At 41.8% G+C, this 24,767-nt stretch overlaps 1 protein-coding gene across 3 annotated transcripts in view; it reads left to right on the top strand.

The window, feature by feature from the left end:
* Positions 1-6,487: 6,487 nt before the first annotated feature.
* LOC111148913 (FRY like transcription coactivator) overlaps positions 6,488-24,767 on the top strand; it is a 262,986-nt gene continuing 244,706 nt past the window's right edge. For all 3 annotated transcript variants that reach the window (XM_022505700.1, XM_022505701.1, XM_022505702.1), the window contains exon 1: positions 6,488-6,534. The gene's annotated coding sequence lies outside the window, so the exon portion shown is untranslated. The remainder of the gene's footprint in view (positions 6,535-24,767) is intronic.

Raw genomic sequence — 24,767 nt, forward strand, 5'->3', positions numbered from 1 at the left:
GCCTTCTTTTAAAGGGACTATATCCCTTTCCAGTTACAAATTCATACTCAACCAGAGCAACACTTTAAAATCTAACAAGGTTTTAAGATAAGTTCAAAGTGATTTCATCAGAGTACTAGATAAACATTTCATCAGAGACAGATGATGTGTTCATGCCTTTAAATAATTTGATTTAAAAATTGGATCTGAAAAGTAACCACTATATAGGCTCTTGGCTGCTGAATTCAAAGATATTTTTACTAAGAAATAGACAAGGGGGATTGTACCGAATATAGGTGTCTTTCATTAAGTCATGCCTTTTATTTCTGAAAAGCAGTTTGTTGCAGGAAAATAGACCTAGTTGAATAGTATTCTAAAAATTCCCTCAGAATAATCCACTTATAAAGTCAGGATTCAATCCTTGATTTATCTCTTATTTAAATTCACATTTTCACATAAAATGGATCTGTTTGGAATGGAAGCCCCTTTGTAATGGAGAAAAAGAAGAAAAATGGCAGAATACAAACAGACCACCAGTAAGATATTTTGGACAAAGTTAGGATTTTATTGATAAAGGTTTAATAAAATAATATTAAGATATAAAGCTTCTAAATGATCTAAAATATGTATGGAAAATGAAGTAAGACAAAATAAACATAATATTTTATTAATGAAAGATAATTTCACATACATTAATCATGTATTCCACTGAATAAGAAATCAATTATTTTAAAAAAAGGAAATCGATTATTTGACCCCGTTTAGAAGGTGATATTTCTAGACCTTAATCATAGCACCAGAAGATTTCTTCTATAGGATGCTTAACCATTATGAGCTATCCCATCATAAAGAATTTATGTCTGATTGGGTTGCACTATTTAGAAGAGCACTTTTATATATAATTATGTATACTTGAGTGTATATGTACATATATATATTTGCATTAGTATAACACAAAAATTTCTTGATGTGTTTTAATATGATTTATATTATCATTATTACAATTGACACATGATAGACTTCAAGGTATTTACTGATGGTTATCAGGCACTTAACCTAAATTTTTGGAAGTTCAGAAAATATATGTGCTCTATGGGTAAAAATAATTTTTAAAGCACATAAGTTTTTATTGTTTGATTCATTGATGAGCAGTGGGGGAACTTTCTAAGGATTAAACAATAGTTTTTAAAAAGTGGTAAGCTTGGGGAGCTGGGATGGCTCAGTTGGTTAAGCATCAGCCTTTAGCTCAGGTCATGATGCTAGGGTCCCAGGATGGAGCCCTGCAGGGCAGACTGCCTGCTCAGCAGGGAGGCCGCTTCTCCCTCTGCCCTTGACCCTGCTCTCTCTCTCTCTCAAATAAATAAAAAATAAAATAAAAAATAAAACTGTTAAAAAATCAATAAAATATAAAAATAAATAGTGTTAAGTTTAAAAAAAAGTGGCAAGCCTCCCAAAAGGAAAGGGACTTCTACATGACATGGTAGATGAAGAAAAGAATTCAAGTAGCATTTTGCAAGCACTTTCATAAATAAGAACTTGTCTACAAATATTCTGGCAGGAAGCTAGCAGGGTAAATAGTGTGATGCTATGACATTTATTCGTGGGTAGAGGGAAAATTAACAAAAAAATCAAATAGTTTTTCCCTTGTATGGACACCATAGGGGAAAAGAAAACCTTAGGAATATTTTCATTTCTAAACCATTGTTTAAAAATACATGAAAAGAAGCATCAGATCAAGTAATCTGAAGTGCAAAGAATATTTTAGTCTCAACTGGAGGTTTGTGCAAGTGCTTTATAATGTCAAAGGTATTTAAAAGTCTTTTATTCTGAAGTTATAACCTTCCCAATTTTTGGTGGGTGTTTGTTTCTTTGTTTTTAAGTAGGCTCCATAATAGGCACGAGCCCAATGTGGGTCCTGAACTCATGACCCTGAGATTAAGACCTAAGCCGAGATCGAGTCAGGTGCCTAACAGAGTGAGCCACCCAGGTGCCCCCAAGTTTTGAATTGTTTTGTTTTGTTTTAAAGATTTTATCTACCTATTTATTTATTTAGAGTGTGAACAGGGGAAGGGGCAGAGGGAGAGGGAGAGAGAATTCCAAGTAGACTCCAAGCGTGGAGCCCTATGTGGGGCTAGATACCAGGACCTGAGACCGTGACCCAAACCAAAATCAAGATTTGGATGCCCAACCTACTGAGCCACCCAGGCATCCCTCAAGTATTGGTTTCAAAATATTTTTATTTTATGAAATAATGGGAAGAATAGATATTTATTTATATTTACTTTTATGCCTTTACTTTGCAAAATAAAAAGTTATCAAGGCTGTGTCGGTTACCAAAAATTCCTTGCAAATTTTAACAGTCCATGAAACAAAGTCTGGAAATCAGTGATCTAAACTCATTTCCAATCTCTAGACAGATTTACAATAAAATATTAAGAAATTAAAATATTCCTAGAGTAATATTCTGGTTAATTAGATTTTCACATTGTAAGTTAACCTTTTCATTTCAACCTTGCTCATTCAACCCAATTTGAAATGCATTTATCGAAAGCATAAGTTATGCCGATGCTGATACAAATTGCATTAAGTATGGCCTTTGATCTTGGAAAACAATTCAGATTGGTGCAAGAGACAAAAAAAAGAAACATTTAAGGCTTGTCTTCAATTTGATACCTAATCAAGTCAGGGAAGGGGGTGCATTCTGAAGTCTTCACAAAGAAGGTAATGCTTCGTTTGGGTTTTGATGGACGGATATATGAGACTCCTCCAGGTTAGCGTGGAGGGAAGGCTATTCTACACAAGGGAACCACATGCCCAAAGGCACTGAGCCTAGCTTGAATGAACAGCATCATTGACACAGAGCGGCCATTTTAAGTGTCAAATGAAGGAGTGGCCAGAGGAGAAACCCGAAATGTAGCCTGCAGTCAGATTATAAAGGGAGATGTATGTTTTGCTGAGTTGCTTGGACCACATTCAGTGTGTGCCTTGAGAATCTGAAGGATTTTGAGCAGGAGAGAATTGGAAATCTTTCTGAAAATATATTAGTATCTCCTTTCTGCCTCAGTAGATAGAATATACAGAACAAAAATGAATCTTTTACTGATGATTAAAGGTCGTTCAGTGATATCCTCAATGAGTATCGGTTCTCATTTTACAAAGGAACACACTGGAAGGTGTGAGGACATGGATCTCCTCTGTAGAGACCCAGGAACTATTTCTTTGAGATTAAAAAAAAAAAAAAAATCAAATTACTATGAACTTATTTTCTCTTAATTTGTCTCGTTCTTGTTACTATTAATAAAGGGCTGGGGGAAGGAATTTTTGCCGATAGCTTCTAGGAATTGGATTTTTCTTAATTTTACTGTAGAAAATCACTAGTTAATCACTAATTAACTAGTTAAAAATTAAACTAGTTAATTAACTAGTTAATTAGTTAATGTAGAAAATAATTAGTTAATAACTAGTCAATTAATAGCTATTATCCACTTAAGGACTAAGTGAGGGGTAAAGTTGTGCCACTTTTGGATGGAATTTGGAGATTCTGTCTCTGAAGAATGGAGACATATTCATTCTCCCCGCCTTCTTTACTTAACACATAATAGTTGCTATATAAGTGTACAGTGAAATGAACAGAATTTGCAATATAAATGGTAACAAATTTTCTAAAGAAAACTACTGGTTTCACTGGTAGTTCTTTGAGGTGGTTTACCTATATGTATAAATAGGGAGAATAAATGATTATAACATATTTCGCCTTTTAAAAGGGTTTTAAAAAGATATGTATGCAAGGATGTTAAAAAGCTTTAGTCAGGCTGGCACATTGGTAGAAGATTTTTTATTTTTGATTTGTTTAAAATAATCGCTACACCCAATGCGGGGCTTGAACTCACAACCCCCAAGATCAAGAGTTGCATGCTCTGCTGACTGAGTGAGCCAGCTAGGCACCTATGGGAATATTTCTTTTTAAAGAGTGGGGATCTAGCTTAGAGTTGAGAAATAAATGTATGGGATAATATCCCTCTAAGGGGAAAATGTAAATTGTACATTTCTGCAGGGACTGGTTCAGTAACACTGAACATCGTTTTTTTTTTTTTTTTTTTTAAGTTTTTTAAATTAAAAAAAAAAAAAAAAAAAAAAGATTTTGAGGGAGAGAGAGAGCATGAGAAGGGAGAGGAGAAATGAGAGAGAAAGTTGAATCTGAACTGAACATAGAGCCAGCCCCCAGGCTTGATGCTACAACTCTTGAGGTCATGACCAGAACTGAAATCAAAAGTCAGATGCTCAACCGACTGAGCCACCCGGGTGCTCAAATACTGAACATTCTTAAGAATGATTTGCTAATTGGAAGCTCTAGGTTTGCAGATTTTCTAAAAATTTCCTCTATGTAAATACTAATAGTAGTAGTAGGAGGAGGAGGCTGGGTGTATGAGCTGAAAAGTGATAAACAATCCTGTTGTGGGCAAGTGTGAAATAGAGAAAAAATAATATAAATTGTGTTTGTGAGGTGGTGATCTCAGCATGATTGGTTAAAGTAGGGAAGAGAACTTAGAGGTTACTGAAGACTGCCTTCTGGAGTTGCTGAGCCCAATGTGCTAGTGTAACAGAACAATCTGGACATCACAGAACAGGTGCTTTACAAAGAACCTGAAAACATCACCCAGACCTTGAACAAAACCTGCAGCTGTATACACATCTGAAATAGTAGATGTCTTTATTTCCAGAAGATCATACTAGATGTTAGATATTAGAATATAGAATATTCTTATTCTATTCATAGTCTAATATAGAATGTCAGAACCCAGAAGCAGCCTCAAAGCTTGACAGCTGTATATCAGAAGAAAGCCAGTATTACTTTATCTTGACTATAGTTTAAAAAAAAAAAAAAGGGGGCTAACAACCAAAAACCAAAATGGAATAGGCTGAAAATGGGGGTTTAGTTACAGACACTTAAGAGATTTATATTAGCATCTCTGAAGGCTATACAAATATAACCTAGGTAGTTCCTTGTCTCTTGCGCCCTGTAGAAACACCCGAATGACCTACAACCTTTCCCTGTGCTCACCCTTCTTATGGATATGTCCATAAGATTTTTGAGCTGAACTCGCGGAAAAGTCATTTGAGCTACCGATGTTTATTTCCCCCTTTCTGCCACTAAACTCCTTTCTAGGGTACCGCTGAGAGCTGTCACTTTCTGGGCACCACTGGGTTCCACTGCAAATGCACGAAGAGTCCTGAGGTCCGAAGGCTCTCAAAGCTCATCGGCAAACAGGGCCGGAACACTTACCCTTACCCTTATCCTTCCCTGGTGGGAAACCCACCAGGCTGTCGAAGAATTTTTCTTCTCCTGGGGGAGGTTTTGCTGCAAGGTCAAGCTTCCGATGCCAGACTCCCTCTTTCCCTCAAGGGATAGCTTTCTGGTGCCCGTTTGGGCTCAGCCTGGGCTCCCCCGGCTCCGTGACGGACGTCTTCTACTTTTGAGCTTGTCACGAGGGACATCACTTATTTAGTAATTTCAGAAGAGTAACTTAGCTTTCGTGGGGAACGCCGAGATAACACAAAGGACTTGAATTAAGCGGAACTTTTTAATGGAAATGATTTAAATGGTTTTTTCAATGAACGTTTGCGAGATGCCCCCTCCAAGTTTGCAGATGCCTTTACCAAGGCTCTTCGGCGCAGCGAGATGCCAGTGGAATCGACGGTGAGGGTAGAGTGGGCAGTGAGTGAAAACTTGAGCGAGTCTCAAGAGGAGTTAGGACCAGAATTTAGGTCTTCTAGCTCACTCTCACCAGTCCATTCACTAGACAGCGTGCTGGGGCTCCGCAGAATCCCAGCTCGCGATGTATTACCCAACTGGAGAAGATTTGGAATTTCTCTCCCCTCCCTTCCCCGCTTTCCCCAATACAGGCTGTGAGTTTGTCCACGACCCCTACCACCATTTAAAGGGACAGGCGCTTAGATGAAGGCAAAGCAGGGAGGACTTTGCAGCTGTATTTCTCAAACCCGTAAAGGCAGAGCGATAATGGGTAAGGGGCGTGCAGACTAACTCCTTTCTTGCCCAATCAGGTACACAGGAAGATGTCCTTTTACCAATAAAAATAAAGTTCGCTTTCCGGAGGCGGGAGGGTGAGCCTTGACTGCCAGGTCTCCAAAGCAACGATGGAGTAGAGGACAGAGAGTGATTAGAGGGAGGACCAACCCGGAGAAGGGGGCGGGGATGGAGGGTGGGGTCTCGGTGAGCGGCGGCCGGCTGGGCCAGTGGAGTGCGAGGATTGCTGTTCCTGTTGTAGTGCTTCTCGCCAATCAGGAAGGCGAGGGAGTAGGCGGGGCGGGGAAGGGGTGGGAAGAGCTAGCAGCACCGCCGGGCGTCCGTCGGGCTCAGGGGGGAGAGAGAGAAATCCGGTTAAAATCAGAGTCGGAGGTTTAACCATACATCGGTTCCGATCGGATTATTCCTTAAAGGGGACGCGCCATTGTCAAGAGAACGGAGCTCGGGGGCCGAGGGCGGGGACCGGCGGCGCCCGAGGAGCGAGGCAGCTGCACTTGGACTGGGGACGGGTAGGTGTTGCCGGGGGAAGGACGCTTCATTTCACTTTCTCTTCCAGCCCCGGGGCAGGCGCCGGGATGCCCGCCGACCGGCGGCCACAGCCCTGGCAGGAGACGAGGTCGCCGGTCCTCGCCCGGCTGCCCTTCCTGATGGGAGCCGAGGGGGAGGCGGGCCAGGATGGCTGGCAGGCTGCGCCGCCCGGGCAAAGACTACTAACGGACGGTAGACGGCGGCGCAGCCCCCGCCTCAACCGAAAACCCGCCGGAGCGGCTGCGGGTCCTCGGGGAGCGCCGCGCGCCCGGCTCCTCTCGCGCGCGCGGCTAGCCCGCGCGCCCCCTGCCCCTCGCGCGCCTCCCCTCGCGCGCCCCCTGCCCCTCGCGCGCCCGGCACCCCTTCGCGCGCGCGGCTCCCCTCGCGCGCGCCGCCTCCTCGCCGACTCGCGGGAGCCGCCCCGCGGGGAGGAAGGCGGTAGCGGCCAGGCGGAGGGAGGCCGGCGTCCACGGCTTCGCCGGCCCGGATCGTGAAGGGAGGGCTGGGGAGTAAACTTGGCGCGGCTGCAGGCGGCCCGGGGCGGGAAGAGGCGCCGGGGGGACCCTTGGAACGCGCGGAGTCGCCGGCCCGGCCCATCATTGTCCCTCTTTTCCTCTGCTCTCGTTTCTCCGCCCACTCTCCGCGGTCGCACCCCGAGACCCGGAGCCTGCGGGAGCCGGAGTCGGCCCCACGGACGCCGCAGCCCGGGCTTGCCGGGCTCCCGGGCCTGATGAGTGTCTTCGCCGACCTCCGTCTCCGCTCCCGCGCGGGCTGCCTGGGCGCTGAGCTCTTCTTGCAACTTTTCTTTGCCGGTTGATGGAAGTTGTGGCTTCCGGGCAGCAGGTTCTTTGGGGAGAGACTCTTCCTCCTTTCCGGAGAGGGTGATTTCTAGGGCGAGCTGGTTCTTGATTGCTGTCGATCGTTCTTCCCATCCCAGTTTCATTCCTCGGCACCTACAGTCGCTTCCCCCATGGACTTGAAGTTATACCGGAGCATTAGCCTCTCTCAGACCAAGATAATATGAGAAGAGAGAGGGAGAGAGGGAGAGAGAGAGAGAGAGAGAAGAGGGAGCTGTGTTGACGAGGAGCAGAAACTCTCTACGTAGAACTGAATTTACCTTAACCTTTGAACTGCAAAGTTACCTCGACTTACTGGCGGAGCTTCTTTTGGAATGAAAACAGCAACAACAAACCAACCTATTAGGTTGCTAGGGTCTGTAGGATTAGGAAAAAAAGTATTTTTGGTGGGGGGGATAAACTTAGTTTTTTGTAAAGTGCTGTTCTGACTAGCAGGGATCTACCACAGAGTTAATTTCTAGTACTGAGCTCATGGGCATCATAATTAGTAACAACAGCTTTTACTATTGATAAAACAAGAGATTTTTTTCTCACCCTGAGCATTATTGCTCTGCTATACCTGTCAATACTTGCTAAAGAAATCATTTAGAAACAGCACAGCCCTTGTTAGAGACCTTATTTAGAAAAGGAATGTTTTCATAAGCATTCATTTTTGACAGTTTCTTCTTGAGCAATACTTTGTAGAGTACTTGCATGTGCAAGTTACAAGCCTATAAACAAAGTAACAGTGGGTGTGTTACTCTGTAGTCTTTTTTGTTGTTGTTTTTGCTACTCATTATCAAAAATAGCACTCCATCCTGTCTTCTCTTCTGAGTTATTTTGTAAAATTATTTCTTTGGAAGAGTGAATTTTGTTGGAATGCCTGGCCCAGTGGTTTTTTTTTTTTTTTTTTTTTTTTTTTTTTTTTTTCTTTTAAAACAATACTAACAACTTCCTGAAGGGTTCCTTGATTAACTCACTGGTAACTTTCTGAGTGGTGTGGAACATTATCAGTTCACAGGCTCAGCAATAACAAGAAAGGAGAAACTGGGCAAACTGAAAGCCAATTTTGGATAATAACATTTGAGAAGTACTCTGTTCTTCCCACAGAATTTAGGAAGTGTAGGCAAACATGTTCTTTTGTAGTAATCTTGATGGTATCTGGCATTGTTACACCTATATTCCTCTCCTCCCTCCCCTTTGATCCTCTTCTGTGATAAGGATGTCAGGCCAGCTTGCTGGTATAATCTCCCTTTCCATCTCATAATACAGTTGAGTAGAAAATTAAAACAAGTTTCCAAATTTCGATCTTTGTTTACTTCCAGCTTAAACAATAGAGGAGAGAATTTCTGAACTTTAAAAAGAGCACATTCAGAAAGAATTATCTTTGAAACAGCTAGGCTATGCTTCCTGGAAAACATTTTTCCTTTGTGCTTTTCATATTGTTTTAAACACATTGTCTTATGTATACACATTGCCAAGACATTTCTTGAGTTTTGAACTGTCCCTTGAGATCCTTGGGAACTAGCACTGTCCTTCATTTCTCTGCAAACCCACCGTGTCACAATAAATGTGTTGTCTTAAGACTTTGTGACAAAGAAAGATAATGTTCTATAAAGGCTGCTTGAGAGATTTAACTTTTTTTTTTTAAGGTTTTATGTATTTATTTGACAGAGAGCACAACTAGGCAGAGAGGTAGGCAGAGAGGCGGGCGGAGAGAGAGGAGGAGGGAGCAGGCTCCCTGCTGAGCAGAGAACCTGATGCAGGGCTCGATCCCAAGACCCTGAGATCATGACCTGAGCCTAAGGCAGAGGCTTTAACCCACTGAGCCACCCAGGTGCCCCAAACTTTTTTTTTTTTTTTAAAACAAGCACCCTTTCTGAACAAGTCACACTAAAGCAGAGCAACTAGTTTAGTGTCTATGGGTAGATATTACTAGTCTAGATGCTTTTTGTTCTCTTGCAAAAACATGATTTAATTATTTATAGTATCTGTTCCTCAGACATCTTTTGTGTTAGTGATAGCTTATTGTCATAGGTATTAGAACTAGGTTTAGCCTGTCAACCGTATCTGTTGAGTATGTATTTATTTAAGAAGTATTACGGAAAGATAAGATAGAAATGGATTACAGTTATTGCTTTCAAAGGTATAACAGTTTAATGGGAAGACACAAAATTATCAGCCATAGGAAGAAGAGTGCATATCTCATCACAGTAACAAGTGCAAAGTGACAGTGATGCAGGATTCATGCCCAAATGGTAAAAGAATAGTGGAATAATAGAAGAAATCTAGGTGAGGTGGGACAGTTCTCATTGCTTTATATAGCAGGTTTTACATTTTAAAAGAAATTTTGAAAGATAAAGTATGTTGGGGTTGGCTTAGTGTATGTTCTCTACTTGAACTATTTTTATCTATAAAATATTTTTGTTGGGGCAGAGCAGGTGTTCTGAATTTCAACTGTTGTTACCTCACTAGAGAGACCATCCATCTAACCCAGCTCAAATGTCACCTTGTCTGCAAGCTCCTCTTCTTCTAACCATAAGTGATTGGTCTTTCTTCTTGCTCTTGTAAAACCCTTTTACAGCACAGACCATGTTCTGACTTACAATATGGTTATGTTTTTTTTTTTTTAAGATTTTATTTATTTGACAGACAGATCACAAGTAGGCAGAGAAGCAGGCAGAGAGAGAGGAGGAAGCAGGCTCCCTGCTGAGCAGAGAGCCCTACGTGGGGCTCGATCCCAGGACCCCGGGATCATGACCTGAGCCGAAAGCAGAGGCTTTAACCCACTGAGCCACCCAGGCGCCCCTATGTTATGTTTTTATTTTCTGCATTAGAGTGTAGACTTTGCTAAACCATTAACAAAAGTTGGAGGTACTCCCCTATTTATTTGTTCGTTGTTTATTTTTTACTGTTGCCTAAAGTGCTTGAGCACTTTTGTTATCCCACCAGTATTCTAGAAAACCATAAGCTGTAAAGAAGTTCAAATTGTTTTACTTGGGGAAAGCGTGTGTGTGTGTGTGTGTGTGTGTGTGTGTGTGTTTAGCAGTAAACCATTTTTTTCCCTTATCACCAGAGCTTTGCATGCTCTTGAGTACAAGGCTACTACTGTATGTGTTCAAAACATTTCAAAAAACTGGTCAAAATCTATGTCCCTGAACAGTTTTACCTGCCTTTACCCTGACATACTTTTGGAGTACATACTCCTAAACTTAATCTCTTCTCATTTCTTGATTCTTTTAATCTCTAGAGAGCATTAAGAATTGTTTGGAGCCTGCCAACAGGCACTTCTTTTTTTTTTTTTTTTTTAAAGATTTTATTTAATTATTTGAGAGAGAGAGAGCATTAGAGAGAGCATGAGAGGAGAGAGGTCAGTGGGAGAAGCAGACTCCCTGCTGAGCAGGGAGCCCGATGTGGGACTCGATCCCGGGACTCCAGAATCATGACCTGAGCTGAAGGCAGTTGCCTAACCAACTGAGCCACCCAGGCCCGCCCCCGACAGGCACTTCTCATAGTAGCCCAAGGAGGAATGTGGGAAGACATTTCTTCATGATCAAATCACATACGGAGGTTTTTTTTTTTTTTAAAGATTTTTATTTATTTATTTGACAGAGAGAGATCACAAGCAGACAAAGAGGCAGGCAGAGAGAGAGAGAGGGAAGCAGGCTCCCCGCTGAGCAGAGCCCGATGTGGGACTCGATCCCAGGACCCTGAGATCATGACCCGAGCCGAAGGCAGTGGCTTAACCCACTGAGCCACCCAGGCGCCCACATACGGAGGTTTTTACTCATACCTCCTGTTGCTCATTATGAGAAGGGAGCTACAATTTGGGCAGATGATGTAGGTGATAAGATTTTATTGTTCTAGGTGCTTCTGTAAACTAGCCTGGGGGGAAAAGGATTTTCTAAAGGTTCCTAAATAGGAAACCCAGCTGTAAACAGCCAGTTGGCTTAATCAGCTGAGAAATCTCCATTCATTTGGCAAATTTTCATTGAGAACTGCACCTACTTTGTGTACCTTGTCTAGCATTGAAGGTAAGATTAAGTCTGCCTCTGCCACAAGTTGTGAGCTCAGACTGGTACATGTGGATTAAAAATAGTGTAAAAAGTGCACACCTAGGTGAATTTATTATTCATTCTTGTTTATTGTTCTGCATAGCTTCTTCCAAAGTACACTAGCAAACAAACATGTCTTCCATTTGAGGTGGGTAGGAGTTCATGCACACTGTTAAATAAGTCTGTGAGTTCTAGAATTTTTTTTTTTTTTAATTTAAACCCTGTTCTTGTGGGGCAGAATATTTCTGAAATTCTGCAAACATAAATGTGTCTTTTTCTCACACCCTACAAGGGTTATCCGTTTCAAAGACCGGCATTATGAGACTATACCTATATGCTAGCAGATAACTGGTAGATGCCTTTTTCAGTTGGTTTTTTTTTAATATATTATGAAAATAACCATTTTGAAAAACCACTTACATAAAAATACTGTGTGAATTATTTTTAACTTTTATAAAATATACTGCCCTCCACCTCTCCCCACGTGTCTGCTGCTTGCTGTTTGTATCTTTGGGGAAGGAACTGGATTGTTAATAAAGGGACTGTGTAGGACTGTCAGTGATGAGGTCAGCCAGGTCAGGAAGAATATCTGACAGAGGGCTATATCCTATGGAGTTTGACCATAATGCAGTAATTAGGATTTGTCAGCTTTTGCAAAGAGTTCAAATTTTAAAATAACAGGGTCACCTGGCTGGCTCACTTGGTGGAGTATGTGAGTCTTGGTCTCAGGGTTGTGAGTTTGAGCCTTGAATTGGGTGTGGAGCTTGCTTAAAAATGAAATATTAATGGGTGCCTGGGTGGCTCAGACCATTAAGTGTCTGCTGTCTGCTCAGGTCATGATGCTGGGATCCTGGGGTGAGTCCTCCATCAGGCTCCTTGCTGAGCGGGGGCGGGGTCTGCTTCTCCCTCTCCTTTTGTCCCTCCCCCTTGCTCCTGTGCACGTGCGCGCTCTCTTTCATGCTCGCTCTCTCAAATAAATCTTAAAAAAAAAAAAAAAAGTTATTTTGTTGTTGTTGTTGTTGTTGTTTTAAGAAGAAAAAAAAAGAGAGAGACAGCCAGATAGGGAACACAAGCTGGGGAAGTAGGAAAGGGAGAAGCAGGCTTCCTGCAGAGCAAGGAACCTGATCCCAGGACGCTGGGATCATGATGTGAGCTAAAGGCAGATGCTTAATGACTGAGCCACCCATAAGCCCCTTAAAAAAACAAATCTTTTAAGAAGTTAAAAAAAAATGAAGGGCTCTATGGAGATGTAGTAATTTACATATCATACAATTCACCTATTTAAAGTATACAATTCAAGGGCACCTGGGTGGCTCAGTCCCTTACATGGCTTGCTCTTGATAGCCGCTCTCATGACCCCAGGATTGTGAGATCTAGACCCGTATCTAACCCATATTGAGCTCCTGCTCAGTGGAGTCTGCTTTTTTCTCTCCCTCCCCTTCTGCCCCTTCTCCTGCTCACATGCCCACACACTCTCTCAAATAAATAAATTACTATAAATTAATTAAATCTTTAAAAAAGAAGTAAAGTGTTCAGTTCAGTGGTTTTTAGTGTATTCCAGAGTTGTAAACCACCACCACAATGAGTTTTAGAACTTTTCATTCACCTTCCCCATCTCCCTCACCAGCCCCAGGTAACCATTGATCTCCCTTCCATCTCCATGCGTTTGTCCATTCTGGACATTGAATATAAGTGAAAGATAGCATTTTAATAAATGTGCATTTCTGTATAAACTGGTCCCTTTCAATGTGTGTAAATCCTAGGAGGGGAGAGATTCTTTCAATCATGTGTGCAGCTCCAAGTTTAGAAGGATTTGAAGAGGCAGTTTATCTACAATCCTTATTCTACCTAAGCCTGCAGAGTGATGGGCAAAGAGATTTTTTTTTCCCCTATGAAAATCACAAGATTCATTTTGGTGACAGTTTTTTATATTCATTTGATCATTTGGTGGCTCTCAACAAGTAAATAATTTATGTCTCAAATTTCTGCTTGCTGGACCTACATAAAGAATAGTACTTAAAAAAAAAAAAGCTGAGCGGTGCCTGGGCGGCTCAGTCAGTTAAGCGGCCTGCTCTTGATTTCATCTCAGGTCATGATCTTGGGGTCCTGGGTTGGAGCTCTGCATAAGGCTTCCTACTTAGCAGGGAGCCTGCTTGGATTCTCTCTCTCCCTGTCCCTTTAGAGCTCGTGCTCTAAAATAAATAAATGAATCTTTAAAAAAAAAAAAAAGTTGAAAATATTTAGCAAGTTTTGTTTTGTTTTTTTTAAGATTTTATTTTTAAGTAATCTCTATACCTAACGTGGGGCTTGAACTCACAACCCCGAGACTGAGGTACGTGCCCTGCAGATTAAGCCAGCCAGGTGCTGCTTTAGTAAGTTCTGATCATTGCTCGGTGTAATGTGATGCTTTACCTTATTGGTCCAAAATGTTTTGCTCCTGCTGTGGCACTTACCATTTATTTGATCAAAACTAGTGCTGTGTGGGTTCATGGCAGTGAACTTTTATTGCTCCCATGTGGTGCTGGTGACCCAACTTGAAAGCACTTAATAAATGCTTAATGATTGCCTGATCACTATGATCATAGATATTTTCATTAGCTCTACTAGTCCTTATTTGTCATTTTGAAATCATAATGTTAGCTAAATTTATAATAATTTATAAATAAATAACAATAAATAATGAAATAATACATATTAAATATATCGGTATATAAATAATTTAAATAAAATAAATAATTCCTAAATAATAGCTAAATTGAGTGCTTACCAAGTATTGTGATAAGTACTTAAATGTACTATCTTTTTTTAAAAAGATTTTATATATTTATTTGACAGAAAGAGATCACAAGTAGGTAGAGAGTCAGGCAGAGAGAGAGAGAGAAGGAAGCAGGCTCCCTGCTGAGCAGAGAGCCCAATGCAGGGCTCAATCCCAGGACCCCGAGACCATGACCTGAGCCAGAGGCAGAGGCTTAACCCACTGAGCCACCCAGACACCCCTTAAATGTACTGTCTTTTAAGGTAAAAGGATGCAATTTATTTTTGAGAATTTTCTGTAATTTACTCCACTGATTATAGTTTTACAGGTTTCTGATCATTTCTTCGTCTTTTTAACATTTTTGAATGAGGGGCGTCTGGGTGGCTCAGTCGGTTAAGCATCTGCGTTCAGCTCAGGTCTGATCCCAGGATTCTGGGATCTAGCCCTGCCTAGGCTCCCTGCTCAGTGGGGAGTCTGCTTTTCCCTCTCCCTCTGCCTGCTGCTCCCTCTGCTCATGCTCTCTGTCTGTCAAATAAATAAATAAAATGTTAAAAAATGAAAGTTTTTTTTGAATGACCGTTTTTGGTCAGACCTAAGACACTTTGATGCTGCTGCTTTCTTGATCTTTCCAGGAGATAAGATTTTCACCGATTGCCTCCTGCTGTTGGGTGACAGCAATGGTAAGATCCATCTCTAGTTCAGAGCATCTGTACCTCAGAGGGTTGAAGTGTTGTGTTTTGTTTAGTTTATTCAAGGGCATCTGGGAATTGATGAGGAAAGGATAGTAGTTACACTCACTGCCATGCAGCCTCACGTTTTAATTCATAAAATATTCACATGTATGCTTTGTTGCTTGAGTAAATTGCAGCATAATAGTTCAACTTCTCAGGATTCCATGTTTTGTTTTGTTCTGTTTGGAGTTCTGGTGTGTCTCTGTTTCATGGTAAAATTCAGATGTGACGGAATTTAGTTCAGTACTAAAGAATGCTGGGAAGATCATTTAATACAATTTTCAGTTTTGTGTATCTGTTTAAAAATAGAAGATGGATTGTGATGTTTATAATCCTGGTTAAAGAATATCACTGTGGTGGTTCCTTTTGTGTGTCTTGGGCAGTGGTGAACACACGATGATTTATTTGCAGAAAAGCGCTGGCCATCAGTTTCCTCAGTTAGCAGTCTACAGACCACCACTGGTGGTCAGACCGTGGCTTGTTCACTTGTCGCGAAACTCTTCCTTTCTAAATCATCTTGGTTTGGGGATTGGTTTGTGTATTACTTTACTGTTAGCTGTATCTCTCTGCTCTCATTATGCCTGCCTACTGTACCTACCATGCCTTTCTAATAATTTGATAGTTTGGTGTGCCATGAGTAGAACCCATAAACACACTTGTGGAATGGTGGATAAAAATATTAGAAGGTTCTGAAGAACGAGCCAAAGAAGCATAGGGCTTTAGTACTAGGACCTTGTTATATTGATTTTCACTGCTTGGAGGACTCTTGGCTTCTTTCCTGGTTTTGGACTCTGTTTCAGGTAGGCAATGTCTCTGGATAGCAGGTGGTGTAACGGGGTGGTACATAATTACCTTGTAGATGTTTAGCTTCCACTGAATAATAGACCTTTTAAAATTCTGTCCTACTCAGTCTAACTCCAGTGGATGGCGAATAATTAAGTGGATGGGAAAAAGGAAAAGTTCTCTCTTGGAGGTCTTGATATTCTTTTTTTTAAGATTTTATTTATGTATTTGAGAGACAGCATGAAGTAGGGGAGGGGCGGGGGGAGGGAGAGGCAGACTCCCCACTGAGCAGGGAGCCTGACATGGGGCTTGATCCCAGGACCCTGAGATCATGACCTGAGCTGAAGGCAGACGCTTAACCGACTGAGACACCCAGGCGTCCTGGATATCTTGATATTTTACATCTTGAGAGAACTGTCATGATCCCCAAGCTTGTACACCAGGATATTTGAATGCACTGGTGCCTGCTTGTAATACAGAGCCTCATATAGTTCCATGAGCAGAAGGTAGAAGCCTTCAATGACAGAAAGGCTACATGCAAAATAGCCACCTTTGCCTAGTATCTGGATATTTATATTTCTTTTTAAAGATTTTATTTATTTATTTGACAGACAGAGATCACAAGTAGGCAGAGAGGCAGGCAGAGAGAGAGAGAGGAAGGGAAGCAGGCTCCCTGCTGAGTGGAGAGCCCCATGCGGAGCTTGATCTCAGGACCCTGGAATCATGACCTGAGCTGAAGGCAGAGGCTTAAAACCACTGAGCCACCCAGGTGCCCCTGGATATTTATATTTCAACTGGATCTTCTGGTAATCTATTTTCTTTGAGGCAAAATTGTCTGTGCAGGTGCTGTTTTCTATGTTTGTGTTAATGATAACTTGGACTATGTGTTATATTTAATATTCCTGGCAATCATGAGACTTCGGTATACTTTCAGTAAATACTGGTTAGAGTTTAGTCATACATTTCTTGATGGTTGCTGTACTTTTTCCTGTTGTAGAACTCACGGAGTTACAGTGTTTTCAGAGCTGGAATGTCTTGGGAATGATCTGATAGAATTCTTACATCTTGTGGATGACAATGAGATTGTGACTTGTTTAAACTGTGGATAGAATAGAGTACTTTTTGATTCTCAGTCCGGTGTCTGTCCTGTTTTTGTGTATGCTTCCCTAAGTAAAACTTTGAAGGGTTAGATAGAATCTCAGACTTTTGTAGCTTCTGTAACAGAGGTCTGCACGTTTGTTTTGGTCATACTCCAGCAGTATCAAGAACTGTGTCTGCATTCTCCATATGTATGTTTGTTGTAGACTATATATTACCTATACTGTACATAGTAAGACGTTCATAAGAAATGAGATAAAGATGAAAAGACATCGTAGAACAATTTAAAATGTATTATTTTCATGTTTTTGATTCCACTTAAAATATTAGTAATTTTAAAAATAAGTATGACTGAATGTCATCACTCAAAGAAACTATTTTGGGGCACCTGGGTGGCTCAGTGGGTTAAAGCCTCTGCCTTCTGCTCAGGTTGTGATCTCAGGGTCCTGGGATCGAGCCCTGCATCGGGCTCTCTGCTCAGAAGGGAGCCTGCTTCCTCCCACCCCCCTCTCTGCCTGCCTCTGTGCCTACTTGTGATCTCTGTCTGTCATATAAATAAATAAAATCTTAAAAAAAAAACACCTTTATTTTAAAATAACTATAGACTCATAGGAAATTGTGAAAACAGTGCAGGGAGTGTGTGTAACTTTCGTTCAGCTTCCCCAGTGTAATATCTTACATAATATGACATTAACAGTCATGTTTAATCAGGAAACTGGCATTGGTATAATACTGTTAAGTAGCCATATTCCGTTTTCATGGTTTTTAGTGCACTCATTCATGTGTGTGTGTACGTGTAGTTATGTGCAGTTAATAACATTTCATGTCTAGATTTGTTTCACTACCACCATAATCACCTCCACCACTGTTCAATCACTGCCAAGAAACTCCCCCATGCAGCTCAAGGTCCCCCCCCACCACCCCGTCCCTGTTTACTGGCAACCACTCTTTGTTCTATCTCTATAATTGTGTCATTTTGAGAATGTTACATAAATGGAATCCAACTGTATCTTTTCGAGATTGACTTTTTTCCACTCAGCACAATGCCGTAGAGAACCTTGCAAGCTAACCAGTGTAGCGGTAGTTCATTTCTTTGGATTGCTGAATAGTATTCGTTGTATGGCTGTTCTACCGTACACAGTTTGACTACTCACCTGTCGAAGAACATACGAGTTGTTTCCAGTTTTTGTTGTTATGAATAAAGCTGCTGTGAACATTCATGTATAGGCTTTTAGGTGAACCTAAGTTTTCATTTCTCTGGGGTGAATGCCCAAGAGTGCAGCTGCTGGGTCATATTGTAAGTGAATGATTAATTTTATAAGAAACTGCCAGACTGTTTTCCAGAGTGTCTGTATGCTCTCACTAGCTGTGTGTGAAAGATTTGGTTTCTCCATACACTTGTCAGAATTTGGTATTTTCACTTTTTTTTTTTTTTTACATTAGTGATTCTAAGTAGTTGTGTAGTGGTAGCTCACTGTGGTTTTAATTTGCCTTTCCCTAATGGGCAAATTGTTTCCCTAACGAGCAAATTGTATTGTTTTTCACTGTTGAGCTTTGAGAGTTCTTCCTAGCATCTGGATATAAACCCTTTGTCATATAAATAAATAAAATCTTTGTCAGATGCGTGATTGGCAAAATTTTCTTCCCATCCAAGCTTGTCTTTCTATCCTCTTAACTGGGTATCTCAGAGAGCAAAAAAGTTTAAAATTTTCATATACTGCATCCAAAAATTTTCTTTTTTTTCATTTATGAATTGTGCTTTTCATGTCTTATCTGTAGACTCTTCATCCAGTCCTAGGTCTCAAAGATTTTTTTTTTCCCTGTATTTTCTTCTAAAAGTTATATAGTTTTAAAGTTCACAAGATAATCATTCTTTTACCTTACAGTTTTGGTAGAGCACTGGTATTGGTAATAGGCATTTGGCAGTTCCTTCATTTTCTTGTTGTGAGCTTGTATTTTGCTTTATTTATTTATTTTTTGAAAATATTTTATTTATTTATTTGACAGAGATCACAAGTAGGCAGAGAGGCAGGAGGGTGGGGTGTGGGGGGGGGAACCAGGCTCCCTGCTGAGCAGACAGAGCCTGATTTGGGGCTCGATCCCAGGATCCTGGGATCATGACCTGAGCTGAAGACAGAGGCTCTAACCCACTGAGCTACCCAGGTGCCCCATGTATTTTGCTTTATTATGTTTAATCTGCCTTTCTTTGCAAAAAACCCTTTCTTATTTATTATAGGGATAGCTAAATATCCAATTCTGACAGTTTATATTTATTTCTTTAAATTTTAAACATTTTAATTCCAGTGTAGTAGATATCCCGTGTTAATATTCATTTCAGGTGTACAATATATGATTCACCGCTTCCATATATTATTCAGTGTTCATCAAGAGAAGTGTATTCTTTAATCCCCATCACCTGGTTCACCGCCCCCACCACCAACCCCCCCTTCCTCGCCTCTCCCCCCCCACCCCCCGCCGCCCTGGCAAGCACCAGTTTGTTCTCAATAGCTAAGAGTCTGTTTTTTGGTTTGTCCCTCTCTCTTTGCCTTGTTCATTTACAAAAAATCTTTTAAAACCCATTCGTGGGTGACATGATAATTCTACCGAGATCTGCAGATGTGCTTACTTGGGCCCAAGGAAGCTGCAGGATGTTGGAGTTTGCTAAAAGTGAGCCCACAGGTGAGGGCATCACAAACAGCTCCTCCTGGGTGTGGAGGGGCTGCCTTTCCTTTAGGGGACATTTACCTACTGGAATACTGGGTGTGTGTTCAGGGCCACAAACAAAAGAAATTTCATCCGGAGATGAGGTGCTTACAGAGTTGTTAGAAGGGCCTAACAGTTGCTCTGGGATGGTGACACAGAGGGAACCCATAAGGGGGGGCTCAGAGGGCATCCCTGCCCCTAGACTGGGACCCAGAGCTTGGGTCCCCTCAACAGCTGCTGCTCCAGACGCCCTGGAAACTGCCGGACATGCCAGAGCTGCAAGTCAGGACTAGGAGGGCAGAGTGAGAAACCGCTGGTGGCCTGCCACACTGCTGCTCGCCACCCAGGAAGCCGGAGAATGGACCCTGCAATGATGCTGTGGTGAGGTCTTGTATGTCCATGACTCTGCTTGCCCCCCACACTGCCCAAAATGGTGCCTTTCTGGTCACCTCTAGGTAGACGGGAGGTCAAGTGCGCCAAGATGCGTGACGGGCATTCTTCACCAACGCGCCCGGCCACAAGGTTGACACTGTCTGCGCAGGACCAGAGACGGTGCTGGTGTCGGTTTCACACACTGAATATGAAAGCTCAGTTTCCAGTTTAAGATAACGCACGTATGTTCAGTCTTAGAGTATTTTCTTTTCACACCAGCAGCATGATCACCCTGCCTCTGTGGGCACATGTACCCCACTTTGAACTTTAATACCTTCTGGATTTCCAAGTAGTAGGAACAGAGTAGGTCTGGTATCCTTTTTTTTTTTTTTCTCAAATACTTGGATTTATCTGAATATTTCCCAGTTTCTAAAACCATATCTATCCTAGGGGCATCTGGCTGGCTCAGTCAGTAGAACATGAGACTCTTGATCTCAGGGTGGTGAGTTCAAGCCCTACACTGGGCATAGAGCTTACTTTAAAACAAACCAAAACCACCCACGTCTTTCCATTTTATAAATATATAAAAGTATAAAATGTTACTGTTTTGGGAAATCCTCATTAAATCAGTCAACATAATTTTTCCTTACTCTTGGGACCCGAGCCTTCTCTCTAACACCCATGTCTTCCTAGCTGTCCTTGGAGAATAATGTACAAGAGGTGGGTTTTTTCTTAGAACTGTGCTTTGGTGCCAGAGGCCCTACAGCCAACTGTCATCATTACTTTGGTATCTATTTGTCAAAAATGATTAAAGTTTGGTTTGTTTTATTGCATACTTCAGATTTTTATTCCTGGGTGTAGCAAATTTTGGCACAAACTCAAAAGTGAGACATACAGATATCCTTCTGAAGACTAGTTAGCTACGGTCTGTGATGGCAACAGATTTAAAATGCAATAAAATAAGTTGTATGAAAAATTTTGAGTATGTGTTCATGTGCCTTTTTCTAGTGAGAGGTCCATAGGTTTATCAGATTTCAAAAGCAGAGCCCATGATCCTGAGAAGACTAAAAATGGCTGCTCTAGAGGTAAAAGTTCAGTCAAGACATTTGCCAACAATTGAACACCAAGTCTTTTGCTGTCAATCACAGACTGTTTCCCTGATCTCTGTCCTGAGTCTGTAGCCTTTTTTAAGGACATATAAAGAAAATTATTGCTACTCAAGTGTTTAGGGGAGAGTGAAGGAGTATCACAAGAGTTCATTATTAAATGAGGGTGGCTAGCTGGAGCTCAGTTATATTGCCCCAGTAATCATTTTTGTCAAAAAGGATCCATTCCTGTATGGTTGATGGGATCCTGAAAAATGATGGGTTTTATGTGTCAAGATATCTTAAAACATTGATAATCTCTAATCCAATATATTTTGCCTTAGGGAATCTATCTGAATTTTTGAAATAGTTATAAAAATATTTATAACTTCAAATCTGGAGCCTAAAATTATATAATTTAGAGAGGAATCTACAAATCACATAATTTTAGCCTTGCTTCTTAACATTCTATCATATTATCTCTTCTCATAGACCAAAGCCTAGATGGAACCGATGTAGCATGGCAGAGATTTAAGCACTTTTTTTTTTAAAGATTTTATTTATTTATTTGACAGAGATCACAAGTAGGCAGAGAGTCAGGCAGAAAGAGAGAGGAGGAAACAGGCTCTCCACTGAGCAGAGAGCCCGATGTGGGGCTCGATCCCTGGACCCCAAGACCATGACCCGAGCGGAAGGCAGAGGCTTCAACCCACTGAGCCACCCAGGAGCCCCTAAGCACTTTTTAAACAAAATCATGCACAGAGATTTCTGATGATGAAAGGAGAGATGGTTTTGGTTAAAGTAGGGGGCAAGTAAAGCCTTTTTCCCTTTACCCCCAAACCAACACACACACACACACACACACACACACACACACGCTCGCGCGCGCAGTAAGAGGATAGTGAGGGCTTTAGAAACAGGCCAGTGGAGGCTGTGTCATCTGAGTCCTGGTTCCACTGGTTCAGCTCCGCAAACATTATTAAAATAGTATCTCTTATAAGCCTGACTGTTTGGGTTGTTATTTAAAGTCTCTCAAAGTGTTCTGGGTAGTCTCAGATTCCTCATGTATAAAATGAGTAAAACATTATTTCCCTCATAGAGTGGTTGTGGGGACTAAATTAAAAGATACAAATGAAGCAGGGCGCCTGGGTGGCTCAGTTGGTTAAGCCACTGTCTTCGGCTCAGGTCATGATCCCAGAGTCTGAGGATCGAGTCCCGCATCGGGCTCTCGGCTCTGCGGGGAGTCTGCTCCTCCCTCTGACCTTCTCCCCTCTCATGTTCTCTTTCTCTCTCAAATAAATAAATAAATAAAATCTTAAAAAAAAAAAAAAAGATACACATGAAGCACATAGCCGAGTGCCTGTGGCAGGCCGAGTAATGTCATCATCCCTCCACATCTTCGTCCCTGGAACCTGTGAGTGTTCTATTACAGAGCTGAAGGGAATTGAGGTTTCAGGTGGAATTAAGGTTGCTAATCAGCTCATTTTAATAGAGTATCCTGGGTTATTACATTAGGGTGGGCCTAATGTAATCTTTAAAAGAAGTAGGAGGCAGGAAAGTCAGGACCAAAGAGACGGCATCATGAGAAGGAGCCCAATGTCTGTTGGTGGCTCTGAAGATAAAAGTGGGCCGGAGCCATGTGAGGTGGGCGGCCTCCATAAACCAGGAAAGGCAAGAAAATGGAATCTCCTTAGAGCTTCCAGAAAGGAACCCAGCTCTGCCGACACTTTGGTTGTAGCCCAGTGAGACCTGGGTTATTTTGGACTTCTGACTGCCGGAACTGTAAGATAGTGAATTTGTGTTATTTTAAGCCACTAGTTTTGTGATAATTTGTCACTACGGCAATTGATTTTACTGCAGGAAACCGATACAGTGCTTTCTTAATAAATATTAGGAGCTAAATAAACCTCTTTCTCTCTTAAAACCACCTGCTGATGGGGCGCCTGGGTGGCTCAGTCGGTAAAGCAGCTGCCTTTGGCTCCACTGCTTTGGCTCCTGATCCTAGAATCCTGGGATCGAGCCCCACATCACGCTCCCTGTTCAGCGGAGCACCTGCTTCTCCCTCTGCCTGCCGCTCTGCCTGCTTGTGCTCTCTATCTCTCTGTTAAATAAATCTTAAAAACAAAACTGCTGAATTTAACCCTTGTCCACTTCAACATATCCTGTACCTAGTTTTCCCTTTTCAGAAAGAAATATGTCCTTTATCTTTTGACTTGAGCCCCAGAATCTCATTCCTTCCCCATTTTCTGTCCCCTCCTGTATCTTCATTTTTTTTTCTTGTCTCTTTGCCCGCTACCTTGAAATACACACAGAGCTATTTCGTCTTGGAGAAGCCCCTGTTTGGCATTGCTTTCCCTTTTAGTTACCACCCTGCAGTCACCCTCCAAGAACCACAAGACCTTAAAAGGTCTTCAATTTTTATGAGATAATTTCCTGTTTAATTTTAATTCTGTGTAGGTTTATAACTATTATATGCGATATAAATTCATACAAGAATTTGAGTGCTTCCCTTTTCATAAGCTTTATACCATGATGGTTGTGATGAGGTTAGGAAAGAAAGAGAAGGCGTCAGTCCTCTGAGGGATTCTGTTGCAGACGGTAAGTAAATTAGCAAACAGTTCACAAGCAGTAAATGCCAAGCATCAGGTGTCAGTGAGTGGTAAGGACAGTAGTAGATACCATTAGAGGGCAAAGTAGGGAGAGGCTATTTTAGAGTGCAACAGACTCTGAAGGTTTTTTTGTTTTTGTTTTTTTTTTAAGATTATTTATTTATTTATTTGACACAGAGAATGAGAGAGAGAGAGAGATCACAAGTAGGCAGAGAGGCAGGCAGAGAGAGAGGGGGGAAGCAGGCTCCCTGCTGAGCAGAGAGCCCGATGCGGAGCTCGATCCCAGGACCCCAGGATCATGACCCGAGCGGAAGGCAGAGGCTTAACCCACTGAGCCACCCAGGTGTCCCCAGACCCTGAAGTTTTTATAAGATTTTATTTATCCACTTGACGGAGAGTGCAAGCACAAGCAGTGGGGAGCGGCAGGTGGAGGGAGAGGAAGAAGGAGGCTCCCCATGGAGCAGGGAGCCCGACCAGCGGTTTAATCCCAGGACGCTGGGATCATGACCTGAGCCGAAGGCAGCCGCTTAACTGGCTGAGCCATCCAGCTGCCTCAGAAGGCTTTATAGAAGAGATTCTTGAGCCTTCTGCTCAGGTCATGATCCCAGGGTCCTGGGATCGAGCCCCGCATCGGGCTCTCTGCTCAGCAGGGAGTCTGCTTCCTCCTCTCTCTCTGCCTGCCTCTCTGCCAACTTGTGATCTCTGTCTGTCAAATAAATAAATAAAATCTAAAAAAAAAAAAAAAGATTCTTGAGTGAGGAATTTGCTCTTAAAGGAATTGGGGAAATTGGTTTCAATGAAATCTATATTATTAGAAACAGAAAACAAAAATTTGCTTATTTATTTTTTGTGAACACATGTGGAAAATATTTTTTTCCCTATTGAATTTTTATGGTTGAGGAGAGACTCCTGTAGAATTTTAAAGATGTATAACCCTAAATTACAGGAAATTGGCAACACATTTGTCTTGATACTCTCCAGTAGAACACCTGAGATCTTTATTTTCTCCATAGCTGTAAGTGATACGTATTGCTTTTTTCATTGTATTTATATTTGATGTGGTTATATAAACCTCAAAAAATGATTTGAAACATAGTATGGGGGCGCCTGGGTGGCTCAGTGGGTTAAAGCCTCTGCCTTCGGCTCAGGTCATGATCCCAGGGTCCTGGGATCGAGCCCCACATCGG

The sequence above is a fragment of the Enhydra lutris genome, unplaced genomic scaffold, assembly GCF_002288905.1.
Source record: "Enhydra lutris kenyoni isolate GAN:26980312 unplaced genomic scaffold, ASM228890v2 scaffoldscaffold21, whole genome shotgun sequence".
Taxonomy (NCBI): Eukaryota; Metazoa; Chordata; class Mammalia; order Carnivora; family Mustelidae; genus Enhydra; species Enhydra lutris.